Source organism: Portunus trituberculatus, chromosome 25 (genome assembly GCF_017591435.1).
Source record: "Portunus trituberculatus isolate SZX2019 chromosome 25, ASM1759143v1, whole genome shotgun sequence".
In the NCBI taxonomy this organism is placed as follows: domain Eukaryota; kingdom Metazoa; phylum Arthropoda; class Malacostraca; order Decapoda; family Portunidae; genus Portunus; species Portunus trituberculatus.
In genome coordinates this window covers 5,948,277-5,972,283 of record NC_059279.1, presented here as the reverse complement: position 1 = coordinate 5,972,283, position 24,007 = coordinate 5,948,277, and the positions used below count along the sequence as shown (strand labels likewise).

The following is a 24,007-nucleotide window of genomic DNA, read 5'->3' as shown; positions in this document are numbered from 1 at the left end:
GAAGAGTAAGGCCAATTGATACACATATATTTCATTTTCATATATTTTTGCATGAAAGATGGCTTAAACATTGTAGTATAGAAACTAACCTTAATAAAGAATAGATAAATAATGTACATTTTCTTTTCCTATAGGGTAAATACTTTATCATAATAAAGATGGCAGGGTGAGGAAATGAAATTGTGCATAAAAATTTCTAATACATGCAATGAAAATACATATGGGTGAAAGAGAAGAGTATGAAGCAGGCTGGCTGCACAGATGATAGTTAATTTGGAAACACAATAACAAACAGAACAGTAAATTTGTCACCTGTTACTATCAGTCCCAATACAGCAATAATGATCTTTGTTATTCTAAACAAGAGCTAATGGTAATGATAAAAGAAGTTGGAGAAAATAGTGCTACCTTATGTGCGTCACATCACAGATAAACCAACCGAACAAACCACTTAGGTAAAAATGAATGTCTTAAACAATGAAGTAAAGTACACAATTTGCAATTTCCAACAGATTTCCTGGCAGTTAAATGTGTAGGCTATTGTAAATTACTACATCTTGACCAACCTAACCTAAACTAACCTAACTAACATACATTAGGCAACCATACACCAGATATACATTCATGTGCTCATATACTGACATCATTTAAGCAGGGGGGTGGGGGAAATGGGTCACAATTTCTCTTCTTGTTGCAATTGTCAGGCAGCAAAGCACACAACCATTATGTCTGCAGTTCTTGGCCCAGACCTGAAACAGTTGGTGATTCTTTAGTTAGGTTATTCCTTTTCCAAAAGTAAAAACTTAGGCAGATAGAGGAGGGGGTTAGTGAGGGGGTTGAAGCCCCTCCAATTTTTGTTTACTATTACATAAAAATTACATTATTGCATGAAAATAGTTAGATACTGCTTAAAAATGCCCTCAAGATTGTTAAGTTTTCAAAAAAAATGAATGGGGTGGTTTACAGTGATTCCCCCCCCACAAAAAAAACCCACAAGCTGATTAGGCTAACATAGCTCCCAGCAGTTCGCCACCAACCTCAAGAGGTAAGGGAATTCAGCTTAACCCATCCCAACTTTTGATTCTGAATCCACCACTGAGCACAAAATGCCACATTGTCCTGTGTGTGTGTGTGTGTGTGTGTCACCTTGTACTACATGGTAATGTACTGTATTTCTACCATAAACGTAAGCTCTGCTAAGTGTTTCATGCCTCTTGCCTGTCTGAGTGAGTCCTGCCTGAGTTCTGTTAAATAAGTGTACCTCGCTATCCCTCGCTAGTCATGGACCTTCGCCGACATTATTCCTGTGTCTACTGTTGTCATCCCCATCCTGAGTGCTGTCCTGGGCTGCTGCTGAGGGTAAGTGAGTTTACTGTCGTGGCTGTGGAAGCTGAGTAAGGATGTTGGGAGTGATGTCGCAGGGAATGGCGGTCATAACAATATGAACTGGTCTATGCTATACTACGTCAATATTTTCTAGCATTCTAGTGCCTATTTCTAATGTCTGTGTGAAAGATTTATGACAAAATACTGTGGAGACTCAATACTAGAACTTGATTTGTTCCAAATGGCTGTTCGAGTATTAAAAAGTTTGACTAATGATACTTACAAATCAGGTAATTTGTTCTGATCTTAGCAAAACCAAGTTTATAAAAATTTCAATGTATTTTTTTTTACAATTTTGATTTGTACATACAGTAAGTGAAGGCTGATAATGGATAATTTAGAAGGAGGGGAGAAGGGTGGGGAGGAGGAGCGAGGTTGCCGGAGGATGAGTCACCATCCATGAAAATGTCTTTGTAACTTTTCTCCTTGTGTGACTCCTATGAATTCACTAATGGAGGGCTATGGCTCACTAACACCTGCACTCTAACCAGATTCCTTATTTTCATCACTAATAAGCCTCTTTGGTGCCATCATAAATTTCTAAAATGAAAAACTACCAACAGAACGCAGAAGAATGTTGTTTTTCTCAAGACTGTGGCAGGACTTGGGATACGCACCGGCATCCGGTACACTGATATTACGGTAATACCAGTATTACTAGTTACATGGTATTAGAACGGTACAGTGGTGGCTGCGAGAAGGGAGAGGACAAAGCTTTGTATACGAACAAATGTGTGGCTTTGATTACCAGATAATTTCACCACTAATAAGCCTTTGGGGTGAATGTAAGTTTGTAAACGAAAAACTACTGATAGAATGCAGTAGAATGTTATTCTGATGACCACGGCAGCACAGTCACAACTAGCAGAGGGGAATGGGGACACAAGGTAGCTCTTGTTTACAACCCCGTGTGTGGACATTTGACTATCTGGTATTTTTTCGAGTATTAAATTGAACTTTTGCTTTCGAGTATTTAGGTGTTAGAGTATTGAGTCTCCACTGTATTACAAAATATTCTTGACTATAGTCTCCAAGAGTTGGCTGTCTCCAAAATAACACATATTGCCTTATTTACTTTGTTATGGCTAGTATTCTAAGGTCTTGCTGTCCAATAATTATTCTTGGGCTCACTATTTCCCTCTAAACCCAACATTAAAGTGTTAATTTGTTAAATTTGCTAGGAGTGCCGGCACACTCACCTTCACCAAGTTTCCTCAAGAGTTATTCATCCTCCCAAAACACTCAAATCACGTTGTTCAATTTACTATGGCTAGAATTTTAACCCCTAACGTACGGTGATTGTTTCGGGACGACTGTAACATTGCGTGTGGAGAGGCAGGAATTGTTCCGGGAATCATGATTTTTCCGCCCTAAACGTTTGAATCTCTCCCCTCTCACTATTGCTCTTGGTACAAGTGGAGGTATCTGGCATCTTTTCTCACTCGCCTCCTCGAGCCTTGAGACATAATGTTCCCTCACAATAGGTCATCTTTTCCCATTTCGAGGGAACATCTGGCAACCCCTGTGACTCGGAGGAAGGAAACAGTACTACAAGTGATGTTATGTCAGTTATACTCAGTAAATGACATTGAGGACAGAGATGAAAATGAAGACAGTGATTTTTTTTATTGAGACAGAAGAAAGTGAAGACTCCAGTAGTGATTCTGATAGTGATCTGGGAGACAGAGACCAACCCTCACAGCGATGTTCATAAACCTCACATACTCCCCTCGAGCAATGCGCTGGTGTGTGTCACCCATGGTTGCCTTTACAAGACGTGAATCCCATTGCTAATAAGAGTTGACAGATTCCAATTATTATAGAAATCCACAATACTTATAATATGTGGTTTCTTTTTCTTTTCCTGTTTTGCACATCATTTCATATATCTGAGTTCACTTTTCATGACATGAAAGTGCAAAAGTTCCTACTTTTACACCAAATTCAAATGCCCGAAATAAGAGAGAGAGAGAGAGAGAGAGAGAGAGAGAGAGAGAGAGAGAGAGAGAGAGAGAGAGAGAGAGAGAGAGAGAGAGAGAGAGAGAGAGAGAGAGAGAGAGAGAGAGAGAGAGAGAGAGAGAGAGAGAGCACTGTGTTATCGGAGCTTGGGGGTATTTCTTAGTGGCGGGTTCTGCCATGGGTTCAGGGAGAACTTTTTGATATGCAATAACTTTGCTCTCAGAGGTCATAACATGTTGAAAACTATATTGTTGTACTCACAATAACACAAAGAAATATGCTTCTATAAGAAAAAAATATTTTTAGCATTTTTGACAGGTGTGATTTTTCCCCGCTGTAGCAGACGGAAAGTAAATCAACCCCCCGTACTTTAAAGGTTAAAATATAGGATATGTTGCCACAATTCTCAAAGTCCACAGGTATGAGGAGCTTTGTTTGTATGAGTGTTTTTGCTGTATATAAAGTAGAAATCATATTAATCTGGCAATAGAACTATCAAACTACCCTTAAAAACCCGTGCAACTGAAATGAGTCTTCTTAAAAAATAGGTCATGTGGCACTCTAGAGATGAGAAATCTTTTTTGTAAGAGTTTTTATGCTGTTGATAAACTAGATATCTTGTTAATATGTCAATAGCACTATGAAACTGCCCTTAAAAACTGGTGTGACTGAAACAAGTCTTGAAAATGTTTTGTTATGTGGCACTATTTTCAAAATCCACAGAGATGATAAAATTTACATATAGTAGTGTTTTAGCTATTAATAAGGTATAAATCATGTTAATCTTTCAATGGAACCATGAAACTATCCTTAAAAAGCAGTGTTACTGAAACAAAAGCTTTTTAGTAATACAACTTATGTGGCCAATATTTTTCAAAGTCCACAGTTATGATGAACTTTGTTCGTAAGAGTGTTTTTGCTTTTGATGACGTGGATACCATGTTAATCTGTCAAAAGAACCATCAAACCTCTCTTAAAAAACCTGCATGATGGAAACAAGTCATTTTAGAATATAGGTCATGTTGCCACAATTTTCAAAGTCCACAGATATGAGAAGCTTGGTTCGTATGAGTGTTTTTGCTATATATAAAGTAGAAATCATATTAATCTGTCAATAGAACTATCAAACTACCCTTAAAAACCTTGCAACTGAAACAAGAATCTTTAAAAAAATATATTATGTGACTACTATGTTTTGAAGTCTACAGATATGAGAAACCTTTTTTGTAAGAGTTTTTATGCTATTGATAAAGTAGATATTATGTTAATCTGTCAATGGAACCATCAAACTATCCTTAAAAACACATGTGACTGAAACAAAAGTCTTTTAAAAATATGTTATGTGGCCACTATTTTTCAAAGTCCATTGCAATGATAAAATTTATCCATAGTAGTGTTTTAGCTATTAATAAGGTAGAAATCATATTAATATGTCAATGAAACAATGAAACTACCATTAATAAACCATGTTACTGAAACAATAGTCTTTTAGAAATACAAATTATGTTGCCACTATTTTTCTAAGTCCACAGTTATGAGGAACTTTGTTTGTAAGAGTGTTTTTGCTATATATAAAGTAGTAATCATATTAATCTGTCAATAGAACTAACCCTTACAAATCCATATAACTTAAACAAGAGTCTATTTGAAATACAGGTAACTCGATTTATGCAGGTTTAATTTATGCTTTTTTGTTATAGAGTGACCAAAGAAATATAATAATCAATTTAATTTGCACGATCGGTTTGCTTATATGTGATTTGGCCCAACCACATTTTCAAACTGAGCGCCACACGCAATTTCAAACTGTGCGCCAGAGAGTTCCACAGCTGCCCGATAGGTGGGAGCTCTGGGGCCAGATCCAAGAAGCAGGTTGTTGTCTATGTTGGTACAGACAACCTCCATAGCAACTTCCTGCTCACATACCAACCTTTGTAAAATAGCATCCACAAAGATTCGTTGCTCTTGGCAGGTGGAGGTTGGTAGCCTGCCTAAAAGTGCTCTTTGGCTGCCAGGAGCTGGATCCAAGAAACTTTAACAACATGAGAGCAACCTCCTGCCGCGAAATGGCAGCCATGGATGCTTGGGGGCGAGGTTGCTATCAGGTTGCTGAGAAAACCACCTCTCGAGGTGGTGTTACTGTCTTATATATGTTCACAAAACAACATTTCTATTAGCTTTTTACAAACCTTGCCCCCAAGAAAGGATTGTTTTGTAATGCATAAAGTGAAATCTTACATGGAATACCAAAAAATTAAGCAGAGATGAGATCGGCCACAGACGAGGCAGAGACTAGCGGCAACTCGGCCGCTTCTTCTTCTTCTTGTGACCCTTTTAGCTTGTGTGTTGCTTTCATCACAATATTTGTTTCCACTCCTCTATTGCCTGCTATAATGGATATCATATCTTAGTATTCATGTACACTCATGCCATGAGGATAACCTCGACTCTGTGGCACTGAGTGATAGTTAATTACTAATGAAATACTGCAGTATTTCATTAGTAATTTTTGCTATTGATAAGGTAGAAATGATGTTAATCTGTCAATGGAACCATGAAATTATCCTTAAAAACAGTGATAGTGAAACAAGAGTCTTAGAAATACAACTTATGCGGCCACTATTTTTCAAAGTCCACAGTTATGGGAAACTTTGTTCATAAGAGTGTTTTCCTTTTCATAAGGTAGATATCATGTTAATTTGTCAATAGAACCATTAAACCTCCCGTAAAACTCGTGTGACAGAAACAAGAGTTATTTTTTAATATAAGTTATGTTGCCATAATTTTCAAATCTACAGATATGAAGAGCTTGGTTCGTTTAAGTGTTTTTGCTATATATAAAGTAGAAATCATATTAATCTGCCAATAGAACTATCAAACTACCCTTAAAAACCTGTGTAACTGAAACAAGAGTCTTTTTAAAATATAGGTTATGTGGCAACTATTTTTCTAAGTCCACAGAGATGAGAAACCTTTTTCGTAAGAGATTTTATGCTATTGATAAAATAGATATTATGTTAATCTGTCAATAGAACCAACAAACTACCCTTGAAAACCTGTGTGACTAAAACAAGAGTCTTTTAAAAATATATGTTATGTGGCAACTATTTTTCAAAGTCCACAGAGATGATCAAATTTATCCCTAGTAGTGTTTTTGCTATTGATAAGCTAGAAATCATGTTAATCTGTCAATGGAACCATGAACCTATTATTAAAAACATTTGTTACTGAAATGAGTCTTTTAGAAATATAACTTATGTGGCCACTATTTTTCTAAAGTTGAAAATACTGGAAAGAGTCTCCAGAGACAAGGCAGATGCATACTGAAACTAAGATTAAATGAGTCTCCCTTCATTTTTATCTAATAATTTTTTAATACAGTGGTACCTTGAGCTATGAGTTTAATTTGTTCCATGATGAAGCTTGTACCTCAAGAAAAAAATTTTCCCATTGAAATGCAATTATTAATCCATTCTAGCCTTCCCAAAAAAAGCATCGTAATTTTTTTTCTAAGTGTGTTCAGGTAAGAAAAAAATATTTATACATAATAATTATTGGGCAGAAACATAATAAAATATAACAAAAGAAAAATATAAACTACTCTTATAAAGCATATTTATCTTGGGGATGCATCCCATGTGACGTTACAACATTCTTAACCCTAACTTGGGACTGTCAATCAGCTGGAGTGTACAAATATAGCCACCCACAGAAGAATGGCTGTTCACTGACGATCCTGTAAACATTATTCATTGAATAAATGTAGTTTTAAGAGAGAGAGAGAGAGAGAGAGAGAGAGAGAGAGAGAGAGAGAGAGAGAGAGAGAGAGAGAGAGAGAGAGATTAAATTTTAACCTTCTAAAATGACAATATTTATTCTTATTTCACCTTTTTTTTTTTCATTCCTTCTTTCTTCTCTTCCTCTTCCTCTTTCTCCTCCTCCTCCTGTCTTAGCCTCTCTTTATTCATATCTTAAGACAATCTGAAATAAATAAAACTGGATTAGAATCAGAGAGAGAGAGAGAGAGAGAGAGAGAGAGAGAGAGAGAGAGAGAGAGAGAGAGAGAGAGAGAGAGAGAGAGAGAGAAATATGCCAGTGATTTACAATGGAAGATTGGATTAGTTTAAATACAGTTACATGAGCCACATGGAGGTTACCAGTTTGCATTTAACCCCTTCACTACTGGGACACATTTTCACCTTGAGATTTGTGTAGCATTTAACCATTTTATTAACATTAGCAAATGTGTATGGAGGTCACATGATTAATGGCCACAGCCTTCACTATTTTAACCCCTTCAGTACCAGGACACATTTTCATCTTGAGATTTGTGTACTATTAGACCATTTTATTGACATTAGGAAGGGTTTAAGGAGATCACAAGATTAATGGCCACAGTCTTCACTATTTTAACTCCTTCAGTACTGGGACACATTTTTTCCTTGAGTTTTGTGTACCATTAGGCCATTTTATTGACATTAGGAAGGGTCTATGGAGGTCACAAGATTAATGGACACATTCTTCACTATTTTAACCCCTTCAGTACTAGGTCACATTTTTACCTTGAGATTTGTGTAGCATTAGATTATTTTATTGACATTAGCACGGTCACAAAATTAATGACCATAGTCTTCACTATTCTGATCCCCCACATAAGTTTGTGAAGCTGTAGAAAATCACCAAATAGTAACCACAATGAATATAGAAATGTGTCATGCTACTGAAGGGGTTAAAATACATGTAGCAAGAGGAGACTTGAAAGGAGTACTAGTAACATCAGAAGGAATATCATTCCCTGGTAAACTCTGGAACTCCCTGCCTTCCTGTGGCTGTATTTCCAACTTCCTGACTTTACTTCATTGAAGAGGGAGGTTTTAGCACATTTGGCCCTAACCTTAGGCTAATTCTATCACCTCTTTAAGGGGGCTGGCAATTGGGTGAGCTTTTTCTTGATATTTTTTATGCCATTGGCTGGTCTTCTCTTACATATAAAAAGAAAAAATTCCCTAGTAATCTGTTGACATGAGGAAAACAGGAATACCAACTTGGATAAATATGGTTGACTGACATGAATACTTGCTAATCTAACCTAACCCAAACAAGTGTGTCAAAATAGACATCTGTGTTTTGTTGTTAGCCATCTTAGCACCTGGAAAGCTGGGCATGTCATCACATTTTATTAAGTCCTACAATGGCAACCCTGACAGCAAAATTGTTCATTTCTCCACTCTTTATTTCTCATCTTATTGGAAAGCAGTCATTTAGCAGACTCACTATTCACAGACAGACAGACAGACAGACAGACAGTGTTGTGGTTGTGTGTTGTGGTCTCAGTCCTACCCGAAGATCGGTCTATGAGCTCTGAGCTCACTCCGTAATGGGGAAGACTGGCTGGGTGACCAGCAGGCAACCCAGGTGAATTACACACACACACACACACACACACACACACACACACACACACAGATTTAAATCGAAAACTTTATAAAATGACAAATTTATTCTTATTTTACCTTTTCTTTTTTCTCTTCATTCCTTCTTTCTTCTCTTCCTCTTCTTATCTTCCACTACCTCTTTCTTCCTCCTCTTCCTCCTACTCCTCTTGCCTTGGTCTATCTTTCTCCGCATCTTAACACAATCTGAAATACATAAATAAAACTAGAGAGAGAGAGAGAGAGAGAGAGAGAGAGAGAGAGAGAGAGAGAGAGAGAGAGAGAGAGAGAGAGAGAGAGAGAGAGAGAGTACCTCCACCTTTCCTATAGTAGCAATCAATGTATTTTCTTCAGCGGGGCAAGTGTAGAAGGCAACCTAGTGGTAATATTGTGTGCCTTGCATGTTATGTGCCAGATGCATGACAACACCTTCACTTCACTCAACAATAACACTAAACAGGGACACACACCAAACTTATCTCAGCTGGAGGTGAGGTGAGATGAGGTTAAGATAGGTGATGAGCCAACCTGTATTAGTGCATTGGTGAGCAGAGACTGTGAGTGCTACAGAAAAAAAAAAGAAAAAAAGAAAATTATGTGATGGAGGTGTTGTCCTGGATATGTTTGGAGGGTGAACACACTCCCTCACTCACTCTGTGCAGATGTTTTTTATACTAGAGGAAAAACCAGCCAAGGGCAAAAATAAAATAAAATAATAAAAATAATAATAATAATAATAATAATAATAATAATAATAATAATAATAATAATAAATAAATAAATAAATAAAAAGCCCACTTGAAATACCTGTTCCCTTAAAGAGTGATATAGAATTGGTCAGGGTCTGGAGACAGGATTACATTTGTCCCCAAATGCCACAAAAATTTAAATAGAAATGGTGATTTTAATGCAGCTTTTCTACTACTTCTACATTTTATACTTTGGTGAATCTATGGTCAACCAAGCAATATATATATATATATATATATATATATATATATATATATATATATATATATATATATATATATATATATATATATATATATATATATATATATATATATATATATATATATATATATATATATATATATATATATATATATATATATATATATATATATACTGTATACGTATTTAGCCTGTGGCTAGTAGAGTGGTAACGTGCTAGAATTGTTAAAGGTGTGCAGGTGGAGTCAGGGTGGGTTTACTGGGAGGTTACTGGTGTGGTTGGACCATCACATTGGGAAGTTGGGTTTGCCTGGCTCACATTCTGGAGACCATTAAATGTGCTGGATACCCAAACTAAGACCAACTTATATTTTGGAAGTTTTATTGCAATAAAAATAAACTGATGATAATGCCAAATAACTTAGTATAATATAGCATATTGAGTCCATGGTGTGTAGTAATAGAACATATTTTTGTAATGAGTAATCACTGCTACTGTATGTGTACAAAACAGGTTGGTAGAGGACTCGGGCCCTGCTACATCCTTCACCTCAGCTCAGAGAGAAAGAAAGAGAGAGAGAGAAGTGGGAGGGCAACACTCCCAACTTCTTGCTCACTCACACACTTAAGACATGTGCATTTATCTGTGCTTAAATATATTTTTTGTATTTTGTGTGTGTGTGTGTGTGTGTGTGTGTGTGTGTGTGTGTGTTGGGTAGGCAGGAGGGCGGATAGATGGATGGTTTGTATTTGCACATATACAGGCACACTACAGTCTGCTGTGTGTAAATGAGTTAAGGTTTACCAGTTTTTATCATGTTTTACTTGTTATCTATAGGAATTTAGTTCTTCTGACTGCTAGACTATAAATAATAGTTCTGGTTATAAGACAACTGTATATTCGTATTAGTAATCAGAGACATTTGAATAAATGGCTAATGTTGCTTTTCAACTACTGCTCTGCCATCTTTAATTCATAATTTTATAAAGAATATTGCAAATGATTCAGATGCTAAAGTAACGGAATCATCACCCACTGGCTCCCAGGCTAAGCAGGTCAGGAATACTCATATTTCAATTTGAACTAAAATGTAACAGTGCAGTTTTAAGTAAGGCAAAATATTCCAGTGCAGTTTTAGTGAAGGCAAAACATTCCAGCACAGTGTCACCATGCCGCTCAAAAGGCACACCCTGAACCAGCTTTAAAGTTTTGTATATAATGACTTGTAACTGAAAGTTTAGTATATTCAATATATGTACTACACAGTACATGCTACTGAATACCAAATATTTTCATTAAGACGAGAGAAGAATTCTCTCTCTCTCTCTCTCTCTCTCTCTCTCTCTCTCTCTCTCTCACACACACACACACACACACACACACACACACACACAGGTGCAGGGGACAAGATGTTGCAGCAAGGTTGGATTTGGTATTTACCAGGGGAATCTCTCTAAAAGAGGAAATTGAACATGAAAGTCCCTTGGGGAAAAGCGATCATGATGTCCTAAGCTTTGAGCTGGATACAGAATTAAGCACGAATAAGATTGTGGAACGCAGGGAGGAAAAATTAAATTATACTAGAGCAAATTATAACCATATAAGGGAGTTCTTTAATGAAATTGACTGGTCCGTGGTATACCAGGAAAGAGATATGCAATTGAAGTACGATAAATTTATGGATTTGTATAACTCTGCTGTGAAAAAGTTTGTGCCATATTACAGAAAGAGGACTTTAAATAATAAACAGTGGTTTAATAGAAATTGTGAAGAAGCAAAAAAGAACAAAGAAAAGGCATGGAAGAAACTTAAGAAAAACAGTGATGTATTATCAAGGGAAGGCTACAAAACAGCAAGGAATAGATATGTTGAAGTAAGGAGAACAGCACAGAAGGAATATGAACAGAGGGTGGTGGAAAACTGTGATAGTGACCCAAAATGTTTTACAAATTCATAAATGGAAAACTAAATAAAAGGGAGGCAATAGAAAAGGTAAAAACGGGAAGAAGTATATGAAGATGCTGGAGATATAGCTGAAATTTTGAACGACAACTTTTGCAAAGTGTTTACAAAGGAGGAGCATTTTATGGGAGGAAGGCCTACGGAAATAAAGCAAATGCAGGACATCATGGTTACTAAGGAAGATGTAAGGAAAATTATAAGCAATCTGGATATTAATAAATCAATGGGGCCTGATGGCATATCTGGGAGGTTGCTAAATGAATGTAAGGATCAATTGTTGAACCCGTATTTGATATTGTGGAAACCTCCATACGAACAGGATTAGTCCCGAAAGAGTGGAAAAGAGCTGACATTGTGCCTATATATAAGAATGGTAGTAGAATGGAACCGCTAAATTATAGACCAGTATCGTTGACTAGTATATTGTGCAAGGTATGTGAAGAAGTAATTAAAGCTAAGTGGAGTGAGTATCTAGAAAGTGAAAACATTCTGAGTGAAAGGCAGTTTGGTTTCAGAAAAGGAAGATCGTGTGTATCCAATTTATTATGTTTTTATTCAAGAGTGACTGACATACTACAACATAGAGAGGGATGGGTGGATGCTATCTACCTGGACTTGAGAAAGGCCTTTGATAAAGTACCACACAATAGACTGATGTGGAAACTAAAGATGATTGGAGGAGTAAATGATAAACTAGCAAAATGGATGGAAAATTACTTAATGGGAAGAGAAATGAGAACAGTGGTGAGAGGAAGGAAGTCCGAGTGGAAGAAGGTAACCAGTGGAGTTCCACAAGGGTCAGTGCTGGGTCCCATCATGTTTTTGATTTATGTTAATGATATGCCAGTAGGAATTGACAGTTACATGAACATGTTTGTGGACGATACTAAAATTATGAGGAGAGTAAAGAATGTGGAAGATTGTAACAAGTTACAGGAAGATCTTGATAAAATATATGAGTGGAGTAAAGAGTGGCAGATGGAATTTAATATAGACAAGACCCATGTTATGAAAATGGGAAGAAGTAGATACAGACCAAACAGGGATTACAGGCTGGGTGATGAGAAAATTAAAGAGACCAATGAGGAGAAAGACTTAGGAGTAACCGTGCAAAACACCTTGTCACCGGAGAAACACATTAACAAGATTTTTTGGAAAACATACAACATGCTTCAAAATATTGGCCTTGCATTCCACTACCTAGATGAAGGAATGATGAAGAAGATATTATGTACCAGTTAGAATATGCAGCATGTGTCTGGTCACCGCATATGAAGAAAAATGTGAAGAAGGTGGAAAGGGTACAGAGGCTGGCAACAAGGATGATACCAGGACTCAGGGAGTTAGACTATAAGGAAAGACTGAGAAAGCTGGGGCTGACCACATTAGAAGAGAGAAGAACAAGAGGAGACATGATAACTATGTATAAATTGGTGAACAAGATTGACATACTGGATAGAGAGTTGATAAAGGTGACCACAAGTAATCATCTCCGAGGACATGGAAAAAAGCTAATAAAGGACATCTGTCTAAATGACGTGAGAAAATACAGTTTCCCGCATCGTAGCATTGATAAGTGGAATAAACTGAGCAGTGATGTCGATGATGCGGTGTGTGTCAATCAGATGAAAGAGAGATATGACAGGAATGGACAAGGAGACAGGTCACAGAGAGCTTAGCTCGGGCCCTGTAATACACAAATAGGTAAATACACACACACACACACACACACACACACACACACACACACACACACACACACACACATATATTGAATGCCACAGCAAAGGAGGTCACCCTTATATGCAACTGTCTTCAAAATAGTGAGTGTAGCTGGTATCACACAGTGATTCCTATTGAAATAAAGAATGGTTAATACGTTAAAAAAAACACACACACACACACACACACACACACACACACACACACACACACACAGTGTGCATAACTTTAAAGAAAATTTAGATAAATGGAGATATGGAGACAGGACACTATGAGCCCCGCTCGAACCCTGTACAATACAACTATGTAAATACATACACACACACAAGAAAGACAGAGAGAGATAATGACGTTATTCTTAGTGTGTGTGTGTGTGTGTGTGTGTGTGTGTGTGTGTGTGTGTGTGTGTGTGTGTGTGTGTGTGTGTGTGTGTATTTACCTATTTGTGTATTACAGGGCCTGAGCTAAGCTCTCTGTGTCCTGTCTCCTTGTCCACTCCTGTCATATCTCTTTTTCATCTGATTGACACACATCGCATCAACGACATCACTGCTCAGTTTATTCCACTTATCAATACTACGATGCGGGAAACTGTACTTTCTCACGTCATTTAGACAGATGTCCTTTATTAGTTTTTTCCATGTCCTCGGAGGTAATTACTTGTGGTCACCTTTATCAATTCTCTGTCCAGTATGTCAATCTTGTTCACCAATTTATACATAGTTATCATGTCTCCTCTTGTTCTTCTCTCTCCTAGTGTGGTCAGCCCCAGCTTCCTCAGTCTTTCCTCATAGTCTAACTCCCTGTGTCCTGGTACCATCCTTGTTGCCAGCCTCTGTACCCTTTCCACCTTCTTCACATTTTTCTTCATATGCGGTGACCAGACGCAAGCTGCATATTCTAACTGGGGTCTTATTAAGGTGCATAATATCTTCATCATTCCTTCATCTAGGTAGTGGAATGCAAGGCCAATATTTTGAAGCATGTTGTATGTTTTCCAAAATATCTTGTTAATGTGTTTCTCCGGTGACAGAGTGTTTTGCACGGTTACTCCTAAGTCTTTCTCCTCATTGGTCTCTTCAATTTTCTCATCACCCAGCCTGTAATCCCTGTTTGGTCTGTATCTACTTCCCATTTTCATAACATGGCTCTTGTTTATATTAAATTCCATCTGCCACTCTTTACTCCACTCATATATTTTATCAAGATCTTCCTGTAACTTGTTACAATCTTCCACATTCTTTACTCTCCTCATAATTTTAGTATCGTCCGCAAACATATTCATGTAACTGTCAATTCCTACTGGCATATCATTAACATAAATCAAAAACATGATGGGATCCAGCACTGACCCTTGTGGAACTCCACTGGTTACCTTCTTCCACTCGGACTTCCTTCCCTTCACCACTGTTCTCATTTCTCTTCCCACTAAGTAATTTTCCATCCATTTTGCTAGTTTATCACTTACTCCTCCAATTTTCTTTAGTTTCCACATCAGTCTATTGTGTGGCACTTTATCAAAGGCCTTTCTCAAGTCCAGGTAAATAGCACCCACCCATCCCTCTCTATGTTGTAGTATGTCAGTCATTCTTGAATAAAAACATTATAAATTGGATATGCACGATCTTCCTTTTCTGAAACCAAACTGCCTTTCACTCAGAATGTTTTCCCTTTCTAGATACTCACTCCACTTAGCTTTAATTACTTCTTCACATACCTTACACAATATACTAGTCAACGATACTGGTCTGTAATTTAACGGTTCAACAGGGTTCAACAATTGATATAGGCACAATGTCTTTTAGCAACCTTCCAGATATGCCATCAGGCCCCATTGATTTATTAATATCCAATATGTGTGTGTGTGTGTGTGTGTGTGTGTGTGTGTGTGTGTGTGTGTGTGTGTGTGTGTGTGTGTGTGTGTGTGTGTGTGTGTTTCACTGTTTGATCTGCTGCAGTCTCTGACGAGACAGCCAGACGTTACCCTACGGAACGAGCTCAGAGCTCATTATATCCGATCTTCGGATAGGTCTGAGACCAGGCACACACCACACACCGGGACAACAAGGTCACAACTCCTCGATTTACATCCCGTACCTACTCACTGCTAGGTGAACAGGGGCTACACGTGAAAGGAGACACCCAAATATCTCCACCTGGCCGGGGAATCGAACCCCGGTCCTCTGGCTTGTGAAGCCAGCGCTCTAACCACTGAGCTACCATGTGTGTGTGTGTGTGTGTGTGTGTGTGTGTGTGTGTGTGTGTGTGTGTGTCGTCCGACTGGCTGGATGTTCTGCGCACTGTTGGTGTCTTTCATTCATGTGGTAACATTGCACTAAAAATGTTGCTGAAATGCACGGATTTGGCAACTCAAGATTGTTGGAAAGCAATATCCATACAAAATTCATGAAGACACTGGGCAGCAAGCTACTCAACGTGCGGGTGACGATTATAGGAGCGTTTAGTGGTGCTTAAAAGTTATGTCACGCATCCACCTGTAGACTACATACTGGAACCCACAACACTCAGCATGACCTATCATTTCCCTACAGATTGTTCAAACTGGACAAATGAGGATCTACATGTCAGTTTTCATGGTCAGAAAATACGATACAAATGAATTAATAAAGATTGGCTATTCCCTTATATGGACAGTGTGCTATCTAGATTACAGGTTAATGTTTGTTCATGATCACCCTTGTTATTCTCACAACTTTTAATTTGTCCTGACATTATTAATCTGAATTTATGTAAGCTAACCAAATATAACCTAATCTTATCAAACATTATAACAAACCTAACCTAATTGAATAATAATAATAATAATAATAATAATAATAGGCCAGTGTGATAGCCCCTTTATAACAAGTTTGACCCCTGACTTGAACTTCCATTGAGAGTAAAAAAAAGCGAGAGTGGATCATAGTACAGTGAAAGGTTTAATGAAAGTAAAAATTATGAAGTTAAAGATTTAGGCAGTTTAATTTAAGTCATTATAATGTACATTAATGTATGTATGTATGTAACTTTATAATGTTGATGATCTTAAATTTATAAAGGGAGGGAGAGTGGAGAGGGAAATACGCTAGCTGGCAACCTGTGGAATTTAAACAAAGGGCGCATCATTGTATCACATACAAAACTTATGTACCACATTTCCACAAGGCTTGCCATTTTATCCATTTTAGTTATGAGTTCAGGTGGTTCTTTTAGCTTGCAAGGAAGATACAGTCTCACCAGCCTTCTTAATAGAGTCTGCTGACTTGAAAATAGTAGAGACAGTAGATGGAGTTAAGCCATGATGGTGAGCAATGCTATTAGTTTTCTCACCTCTCTCGTGTCTGTGAATAATATCCAGCTTCACTTCGAGAGTAAGAGACTTCCTGGTCTTCATAGCAATGCTAGGCGACATTGCAGGGCGTTTTGGTGGCATGTTGAGCGAGGGAAGACGAGCTGCTGTTGATGCTGTTATTGTTTTGAACTAGGGGGAGTTAGTGGTGATCATTTTGTCCACGAGGCACTGGTGTATTCAAAAGGCTGTTGGCTTTCATGATACGGCGGGGCTTTCAAACTTGGAAAAATTACCTGGTTAAAATTTCGTTAAAGCGAGTTTGATGTTCGTAAAACGAGCAGATGGTAGTAAGAGGAAATGTTCGTTGTAGCGAAATTTTGTTGTGTGAACCTTCATTAAGCAGGGGTTGCCTGTGTGTGTGTGTGTATATATACATACATACATATATATATATATATATATATATATATATATATATATATATATATATATATATATATATATATATATATATATATATATATATATACAGGCAACCCCGCTTAATGAAGGTTCACACAACGAAATTTCGCTACAAAAAAGGTTTCATTTTACTACCATCTGTTCGTTTAACAAACACCAAACTCGTTTTAACAAAGTTTTATCCAGGTAATTTTTTCTAAGTTTGAAAGCCCTGCTATAACACGCAAGCCGACAGGCTTTTGAATACACCAGCGCCTCTCGTGGACAACACACGCACCACTCACTCCCCTGTTCAAAACAATAACAGCATCAGCAGCAGCTCGCCTTCCTCGCTCAATTTACCACCAAACGCCTGCAATGTCAGCGCTGCTAAGAAGACCAGGAAGTCTCTTACTCTCGAATTGAAGCTGGATATTATTCACAGACACGAGAGGCGAGAAAACTAATAGCATTGAAATACAGAGTTTCCCCATGAATGATTGAGAATACTGGTTAACTCTTTCATTAGAGAGTTGGTCAGAATAGGGATAAGAGGAAGAAGAAAATCTTGTGCAATGAGGCTGCAGGAGGAGGGGAGGCATGCAGTTAACAAGATCAGTAGAACAGTTAGCGTGAAAATGGCGATAAAAGATAGAAAGAGATACAACATTTCAGCGGTGTGAAAGATGCTGAAGACAGTCAGTCAGAGGAGAGGAGCTGATGAGAAAAAAAAGTTATTGATTCCACCTAATCTAATAAAGCTGTATGGGTAGAACCCTCCCAAATATGCAAAGAGTACTCCATACAGGGGCGGATAAGGCCCTTGTATAGAGTTAGCAGTTGAAGGGACGAGAAAAACTGGCGGAGACATGTCAGAGCTTCTAACTTCATAGAAGCTGTTTTAGCAAAGAGGTGAGATGTGAAGTTTCCAAATAAGCTTATGAGTAAAGGATAGACTGAGGATATTCAGTGTAGAAGAGGAAGACAGTTGAGTGTCACTGAAGGAAAGGGGATAGTTATCTGGAAGGTTGTGTCAAGTTGAGAGATGGAGGAATTGAGTTTTTGAGGTATTGAAAACTACTAAATTTTCTCTGTCCCAATCGGAAAACTTAGAAAGATCACAAGTCAGGCATTCTGTGGCGTCCCTGCATGAACTGTTGACTTCCTGAAGGGTTGGTTGTCTCTGAAAGGATGTGGAAAGATGTAGGGTGGTATCATCAGCATAGGAGTGGATAGGCAAGAAGTTTGGTTAAGATCATTAATGATAATAATAGAAAGTGGGTGGCAGGAGAGAACCCTGTGGAACACCATTGTTAATAGATTTAGTGGCCATCTACTACAGCAGCAATAAAATGGTCTGAAAGGAAACTTGAGATAAAGTTGCAAAAAGGATAGCAACCATAGGAGGGCAGTTTTGAAATTAAAGCTTTGTGCCAGACTGTACCAAAAGCTTTTGATATCTCTAACGTGACAGCAAAAGTTTCACCGAAATCTCTAAAAGAGGATGACTAAGACTCAATAAGGAAAGTCAGATCACCAGTATAGCGACCTTGACAGAAGCCATACTGACAATCAAATAGAAGATTGTGAAGTGAAAGATGTTTAAGAATCTTCCTATTGAGGACAGATTAAAATAACTTTAGACAAGCAAGAGATTAAAGCTATATGACAGTAGTTTGAGGGATTAGAAAGGTCACCCTTTTTAGGAAAAGGCTGAATGTAGGCAAACTTCCAGGATGAAGGAAAGGCAGAAGTTGACAGACGTAGTTGAGATAGTTTGGCCAGGTAAGATGCAAGCATGGAAACAGTTTTGAGAACAATAGGAGGGACCCCATCAGGTCCATACACCCTCCGAGGGTTTAGGCCAGCGAGGGCATGGGAAACATCATCATAAAGAACTTTAATTATAGGCATGAAATAGTCAGAGAGAGCAAGAGAGGGAAGGACAAGTATAGAATCATCTAAGGTGGAGTTGTTAGCAAAGGTTTGAGAGAAGAGTTCAGCTTTAGAGACAGATGAGATGGCAGTGGTGCCATCAGGATAGATTATTTATTTATTTATTTATTTTTTTTTTTAATATTATGGCCTATAATACCTGTAGGCATACTTGAAGAGTATATGTGGGTAGCACTATTCAGCTTCCACCCATTAGTGGTGCAGGCAGTTTTATTTATAGTGGTACCTATATTAGGACCCATATTACCACCTAAGCACACTTTTAGTGTAACCACCTAGAACCTGGTTACACTTAAGCTGTGCTTGATTGGTGAAATAAAAGAGAAAGATGAAGAAGTAAAGTTACTGGAGATGTTTTTGGCCAGATGCTAGAAGTCACGAGGGGAGTTTGAGTTTGAAAGATTTTGACATTTTCTATTTATGAATAAGTGATTGGCAAGTTGAAGAACAGACTTGACATGATTTTGGGCAGAAATATAAAGTGCATGAGAATCAGGATATGGAAGACTCAATACCTTTTATGGGAAACCTTTCTTTAATTTTATATATATATATATATATATATATATATATATATATATATATATATATATATATATATATATATATATATATATATAACAAAACATATTTATAATAGTGTAAAATGAATCAAATGGCACCACAAATTGAGTGGAAAACTTCAATCACCTTTTGAAGAGGTAATGAGCCAACCTGGGCATTGGTGAAGTTTGGTTTAGATAGGTTTGGTTAGTTTAGGTTATGTCAGGTCAGGTTGGGGTTTTGGGATAAGTTAAGTTAGGTAAGGCCGAGACTCTCAGAAATTGGCTAGGTGGTGATGGGCCAACCTGTATTAGTGTGTTGGTAAGGCGGAGACTTTGAGCGCTGGGTTGCACTCAGACAAGTCCATTTCATCCTCCAGGCTCTGCACCACCACCACCACCCCTACCACTGGATTCCTGGCTCCAAACTTCCACATGTTGATGTTGAAGTAATCCACCCATGGCAACATTCTGTGGGGCACCAGCACATCTTGAAATGCCCTAAATAACAAGCCAAACTGTTTTAAAATACCCTAAAAATATGCCAAACTGTCTTAAAATGCCCTCAAAACATGACAGACTGTTTTAAAATACCCTAAAAATATGCCAAACTGTCTTAAAATGCCCTCAAAACATACCAGACTGTCTTGAAATACCCTCAAAATATGCCAACCTGTCTTAAAATACCCTAAAAAAACATGTCTTTATATTAATTCTGGTTACTATTTGGTGATTTTATACAGCTTCAGAAAATTATGTGGGGATTAAAATAGTGAAGACTGAGGCCATTAATCTTTTGGCCTCCATAAACCCTTGCTGATGTCAATAAAATGGTCTTATCATAGCCAAAACTCGGGTAAAAATGCATCCCAGTACTGAAGGGGTTAATGTAAGTGGATATTCAAATGTTAACTAGTACGTATCATGAGCAGAGGTGGGCAAGTGTGTTCCTGCATACATACGCACCACATTTTTAGGAACGCAACAATGCAGGAACACAATGCCCAAAATGTTGAGGCGTTCCTGCGTTCCCAGCGTTACTGAACAATTTTGTCAGGTTAGGTCAAGTTGAGTTTCATTAGGGTAGGTCAGGGTGAACTGGGTTAAGTTAGATTAGATTAGATCTGGTTGAATTAGGTTAGACTAGGTAAGTTAGGATGAGTTGGGCTGGGTTATGATAAAATCATGTTAGATTGGGCTGGGTTAGGATAAAATCTAGTTAGGTTAGCTTAAGCTTGGCAGGGTTAGGTTAGCTTTGGAATGTTAACAAGAAAGAGGACATTCAGCACACGGCAGCACTGTGTGGCTTACGTTAAGGCGGAAAGCTCTCCAGCAAAGACGACCAAACCTTTAGTTGTTTATGTGTAGGAGGGAAGTTTACCAAGAAAATGAAGAACAAATTGGAAAAACTACTCTTCGAAAGATCTAGTATATATAAGAAAATAAAGAAATAATATATATAATTTTTGGAAAATAAGAAAACATAAAGTAAACAATTAATTACAGCTACAGACCCAGACAAAACACAAACCAAAGCACATCAGGAAGTACCCATATCCAAGCAACACTTCCGCCAATCAGCTAAACTGAAGACAGCTACGCCACATCTCTATCTTATATCGCCTATTTCTCCGCCGCCCACACCACCCACAGCACAACAAAGGGCGCCACTTACCCCCATAGCAATAAGGGACGCCCCGCCACAGGGTAACGCTGGAAATCAAGGCTACTTGACACACATCACACAGGGACTTTGTATTTGTTTTCCTCCTGGGTTACCAATAGAGACTACGGAATTCGCTTATTTAAATTTTTTTTTTTTTTTACTTTTGCTTATATACAGTATTGTTCGTTGTTCAATTATTCTTTTTATATTTTTAGTTTGTTTTATGTTAGTCTTGGCTTAGTTTCTATTTTTGTTTTTCCTCTTCTGTAATGTTGATATTTTAATGGTTGTCACTTTTATCTTTTTTTCAGTTGTTTTGAGGAGCTTTTGTAAACACCAAATACATACAAAACTCACTAGAAACACCACATATATGTACTGCAATCACCCCCATACACATCCAAAAGACACTCCACACACAACCAACCACTTGTAACGCTTCATAATGCCTCCAAACACACAAAACTCACTAGAAACACCCAATATATTCTCAAATCACCTCCACACACACCCAGAAGATCCTTAACACATACCCTTAAATTACCACTTAAAACACTCAAAATAAACCCAAAGCACATCCAAAGCAATATAAAACCCTTCAAAATGCTCCCAAAACATATTCAAAACATCGAAATACCCAAACACACCTCCACACCTTATTGAAAGGTACGTAAAACATACCTAAAAGATCTACAACACACTAAAAACACACGAAATGCACACAAAACAAATTTATGACATCCCAAATACTCTGCAACACTATTGGACACAATTATAACACCCCAAATATATCCCATCCAAGGAGGTTAGATTATAAGAAGGCGGCATGACGTCTCAAAGTGAAGCCGACGCGCTATTGGCCCACTGCTTCCCCTACGTAGTAAGTACCCAAGGATTCTAGAGTATATTCCTTGTACGTACCCCTCTTAAACCCAAACATTACCAACCGCGTATTGAAAATACGTGGTAACGGCCGAGTTACGCTCTTTATTTTCCTTCTTATATCCATGTTTTGAGGCTGCCTGCCATATACGTGACCTTTAAAGACTCCTAATAGTCGTGACATATCGTGGCACGAAGATTTAGACAGTAAATCATACATTTAAATGAGATGATACAGTGTTTTCCAGCTTTGGTGGACTTGAATGAGAGGTAGGAAGCTGTTTTTGGGTCAAACTTATGGCTAAACAAGGTCATGTACATGCAAATGTAAACATATACATATATATGTGCATTTAAATGAAGGATAGATCTTCTTTATATCAGGTGAAAGTTGGCCTGAAAGTTGATTTTCTTGGTATAGCAATTACTCTCTCTCTCTCTCTCTCTGCCTTTCGTGTGTTATTTTAAATGTGTTTACCATTTTAGTAGGCATCTCTATGTGTGATGGACATTACCGTTTTATATATATATATATATATATATATATATATATATATATATATATATATATATATATATATATATATATATATATATATATTAGCTGCAGACTGCAGTGTGTATGTGTGCTAACTCAGGCGATGGATGTTGCAGTACCCCAAGTCCACTACCGACTTGCCTCGCATACGTACGGTCGTAGTAGTGACTCATTGGCTAATAATATATTATATTACTACGTATGAAGGACTTGATATGCCATATTATACTAAAGGATTTGGCATTCTCATTGATTTTTTTTATCGCTATAAAACATCCAAATTCTGCTTCACAAAATAACTTGCATACACAACATAATAAATACCTTTTAGGTATCGGTAGTATCAGCAGAAAATCAGTAGATATCGATGCATCGGTACATCTCTAACTGACTGACTAAACATTACATACGCTTATATCTTTCCACCTACTTATCTCGTTAATATTAAAGCGAACTAATATTTCCACTACCAAAAACTGTTCAGAAACCAGAGCCAGCGTGTAGAGGGGCGTCCCTGGAGAATGGCCGGGACGTGGAAGGGGGGAGAGAGAGAGAGAGAGGGAGAAGGAGGGATGGAGGGAGGGAAGTGGTGGCCGCAATCAATAACTTCATTCAGGCATAATTTTTATACCTGGTTGACTCTCATTAATGGGTCCCAACGTGTCGGTGGCGATATATTAGTGGACTAGAGCACCTAATTAATTATTCCCGCTTTGTGATTGCTTTATATGTGTCGCGGATCGCCTGCCATCAGAGTTTATGAGAGTAAGTAAATCCCGGAGTGTAGGTAGATATACGTAGTATGTGCGGTATTCAAGTTGTTTGTTTGTACAAAATACGTACGCGCTATCGTACGATTTGCATGGTTATTGTACCTAGATGCTTACGCTTAGTTTACACGATAGCTTATGTTTAAGGTTTGAAGAGAGAGAGAGAGAGAGAGAGAGAGAGAGAGAGAGAGAGAGAGAGAGAGAGAAAAGGACAAGTCGCCTGGCTAAGTAACATAATGGGCTTCACTGCTAGAGACTCGGCTATACGATATCTTCTTAAGCATTATTACTGTTCCTATTACCGCCAGCGCCCCTCACTTCCCTCCCTCCCTCCCTCCCTCCCCCTCCGAAGCCCCGCAGCAGAAGTGAGGACGTGTCAAGATTTCCTGGTGATGCGGCTTAGCAGTGCGAGAAACTCCAATAACTCAACCAAATGGAGAAGAAACACACATCTTGCACGCTATCCCTCGTTTTTGTATTTATTTATTTTTTTCCACGATTTGG

The 24,007-nt window shown here is 37.9% G+C and overlaps 1 long non-coding RNA gene across 2 annotated transcripts; it reads right to left on the bottom strand.

The window, feature by feature from the left end:
• Positions 1-29: 29 nt before the first annotated feature.
• On the bottom strand, positions 30-21,473 carry LOC123508894. Of its 2 annotated transcripts, XR_006676027.1 has the most exons (5): positions 21,323-21,473; positions 19,954-20,118; positions 8,859-8,984; positions 7,233-7,326; positions 30-749 (listed from the first exon to the last, which is right to left on the bottom strand). It is a non-coding gene; the product is annotated as an uncharacterized LOC123508894 (long non-coding RNA). The 2 variants fall into 2 exon arrangements; XR_006676029.1 differs by lacking the exon at positions 7,233-7,326.
• Positions 21,474-24,007: the final 2,534 nt, after the last annotated feature.